This window comes from Leuciscus leuciscus (genome assembly GCF_965113295.1).
Source record: "Leuciscus leuciscus genome assembly, chromosome: 19".
NCBI classification, from domain to species: Eukaryota; Metazoa; Chordata; class Actinopteri; order Cypriniformes; family Leuciscidae; genus Leuciscus; species Leuciscus leuciscus.
Window position 1 is genome coordinate 13,839,664 of NC_138743.1, and position 3,860 is coordinate 13,843,523.

A 3,860-nucleotide genomic window follows, 5' to 3' on the forward strand; every position below is an offset into this window, starting at 1 on the left:
GAAGTGAGTGCTTCTAATTGACTTTTCTCTGTTGAATCCAATGGGGTCGCTGTGTCCATTTCTTTTACTGTCTATGATAATTACAGCCACTTGCTTCAGTACTGAATGAATGAATGACTCTATGACTCACTCATAAAGACAGTGACTTGCTGCCACCGAATGGCGGTTTTAATTTAATATTTAAAAGCATCACTTCCTTTTTTTAACCATCATTGCATATTTCTCTAGTGAACTTTTTATTTTTATTTAAAGCATTATTTATTTTAAAAAGGAATTTGCAAAGGTAAAAAATGCACCGGAAAAATCGATTTAAAGCTGCAGTCCGTAACTTTTTGGGGTTAAAAATTATCCAAAATAAATGTTTTGAGCAAGTACATAACCAGCCAGTGTTCCAAACTATCTGCTTGCCTCAGCTCGATTCAAAACGGTAAGCTTGTAATAATGTTTTTAATTCCAGTGGTACTGGTGGATTTCCGCAGGAAATTCGAGCATGTCTTTGCGTCATTACGTCACATCTGTACACATAAAGAAGGAGTCTCGGCTAGTAGGCTATATTGCGTGTGAGGATGTTCGAGGTGGAGATTTATAGCCTTTTCTCGCAGCACTTGATATAATTAAACTTATCAGTTTGATGGCGGATCCAGAAAGGTTCAAACGACAATCACCATTGACAACTAGAGATTCACGCGAACAAACGCGAAAGACTTCAGACTTCAGAAAAAAAAAGAGACTGCAACCGGCCCATGCGAAAACAAGGATACATATCGGAAGGGCATTAAATGTAGTCACGCAATGCTGATGTTGTTAATATTAACAATTTGAGGACAAAGTATAATTTGCACAGTTTGACGTGATATGATAAGCAATCGTTAGATTTAATCGGCGCGATTTACTGCAATGCTTAGTTGGTCAGACTCAGAACAAAAGTGGATGTTACTTACTTGTTCAGACGACATTTCCCGGTGAAAATTCTAATGTTGGTCATACTTCCAAAAAGTAGAATCTGTGATTGCGAATGACAGTATCCACACCGGCGCAGTGACAGTCTCACATTCTCCTCAAAACATTGTATTCATCCGCGCTGTGCCATGCTGTGGCACAACGCACATAAAGTTGATAATTCCGCAAATAACTGCAATTGCAGATTTCGAACAGAGATGGCGACAAAGAGGGAAAACTACGGACTGCAGCTTTAATGGGGCAATTATTTAGCCTGGTAATACAAAACTCTGCTACTCCGCTTTGCTTCGTAGACAGAGTCTGGCATGGCATAATTGAAAAGTGTTTTCTTTCTCGCGGGGGGCGCTTGTCTGAAGTTTAAAATCATTGGTTACCCGTAAGCCAATCACATAACGTTTGGTTATGGCGTGTGTTATGCGCATGCTCAGCCGCATCTAACTTCCACTGTAAACACATGTATGATGCGAAAACAAAACCATCGAGCGAAATACTGGAGTGAACATGGCTGTGAACGACTTTTGCCAGATTATGTGAAGTAAATCTACGCATCCACGGTACAATCAGCGTCTACGTCACGGCTCTCAGCCCGCCCTCTGTTCGTTGATTGGCCGGCTGTTTTCAGGCCGGAGGAAAACGGAAAGCTATGACGCTGTCTCAGACTGAGTACAGAAGCTAAATGAAATTGAGCGGAAGTACGAAGTCTGACGTAGTCAGGCTAGCAAATATTGCCCCTTACTGAAAAAGTTGTAACTGCAGAGGGGCGTACACAGAAGGATGTTAAAAGCCTTAGTAAAAAGTTCGAGAACCAAACTGTACAAATGGTAGCTAATGTTTACAAAAATGTTTTAATTTTCGTTTTGGTTGTATTGTGTTTTCATTTGATGCATTAGAACAAAGTGTGAAGAAAACAAAAATTTTCGTTTAGAAGACAAAAACGAGAACACAAATGATCTGACCTGGGCTGCGTTCAGCCCCAACAAAAAGTTACAGAACATATGGAAACTGTATCAATAACAGTGCATACATTAGCCGAGCTCTAGCATGAATGACTGATGTAACATAAACGTTGGTAAAACAAATCTTGCTCCATGCTTAATCTTTACTCAAAGTAGTGAGAACGACAGATGATCTGCATTAATAGACACAGTTATAGGTAACAGTGGCCCACAAACTGATTAGCAGAAGTATTTCAGTAAGACAGTAATAATGTGAGTTAACCAGTTAGCAGGAGACCTACACAATATAAAACACAAAACTAAGAATTTTGAACACCATCTTTCAAGAGCAAGCGGTTTGCGAATCCTGCATTGAACTCCGAGATTTGAGAAGCAGTCGTCAGTAAAATAAATGGAACACAGAAAAAGTTTAGGATTATACTGCTGTGGTATCATGGTAAAGATGATTTTTAACCACCGATTCTTCACATGCTCGTCCTTGGGCAGTGAAAAAGACTGGCTTTACCTTCACATGGAAGAGCACAGCTTCTTCTCAACATGATGCTATCCAGTATCCACAGAAATTAGCTGCAGTGTTTGAGGTTCAAGTTTTCCCTGGTGTCTGCACACGCTAGGGCTGCACGATTATGACAAAAATCATAATTGCCGATTATTCCCTTAAAATTGTAATTGCGATTATTAATTATGATTATCACAATTTACACTGAATATATAGGCTTATATATATATATATATATATAGATAGATAGATAGATAGATAGATATATAGACATTATTATACATGTTTACTTAAAAATTGTGAACACACACACTGTCCCCCTTTACTTAACATACTCATAAATTGTAAGAATATGACTAATAGTAAAGACTACTAAGAAATAAACATTAGGTATAGATGCTAAAGCTATTAAATAGCAGTCCCAAACTAGCTTTTGTTAATACAATGTTGGTATGAGCCACTACAGTCATTTAAAAATATAAAAAATAACTCAAATTGAAAATAAAGTGGCATTTTGAGGTTAATATTGGAACAACAGTTACCATGGTGAATACACAATATTAACAATAACTGTTAATGAAACATGAAAACTGCTCCTGGTGAATAGAATGAAAAAAAAAATCATACCTGCATACAAATCCTTCTCAGCTAACACACGACGTACCAATAACGTGATTTATTGGTATTTTACTTTTATTTCGTGACTTACTAATTTACAACGTAACAACGTTGCATGCTCGTAGTTTCCTTTGCACTTTATACACAGCGCGCCGCCGCATTTGCGCGTGCAATTGAAGAGTGTGCGCTGCGAACACGCTAGCCTACAACGGCTGACATGACAGGAACGTCCGTTTTTCTGAGGAGAAAGACTTTTTATTTCAGCGTACACATACGTCGCTGCCTGGTAGTTCCTATTGTGCTGGGTTTTCTGAAGTAGTTGTGATTCGCCTCTTATAACATGCTCTAAATGCACCAGAGTGGATTTTTTTTTTTTTTTTTTTTATCGTGGCTTTGAACGATTACGTAATCGTGGCATCCATAATCCTAATCGCGATTAGAAATTCGATTAATTGTGCAGCCCTAGCACAAGCAATATGCTAATGTTTCATCTTGACGTCACAACGAAACAGCTTATGACTCGTTTGAAAAACGATTCATTTCATTGACTCAGAGAAGACTCTTACTTTCAGATTTAAAACTTTGAAGGATGTTTTCATTCACTCAGAGCTATGTTACACACTAGCCTACATGAAAGGTCTTTTTCAAAAATCCATAATAGGGGCACTTTAAGGATTGCTCCGTTTGTGTAGTACTATCAATATTATATACAATAATTTAAAAAAAAATAAAAAAATCTTTAGATGTGAACTGGTTGAACTATGAATTGTCCTTTGTCCCCCTGCTTCACTCTAGCTTTATGAGTTGACTGGCCCTTTAAGAAGCGT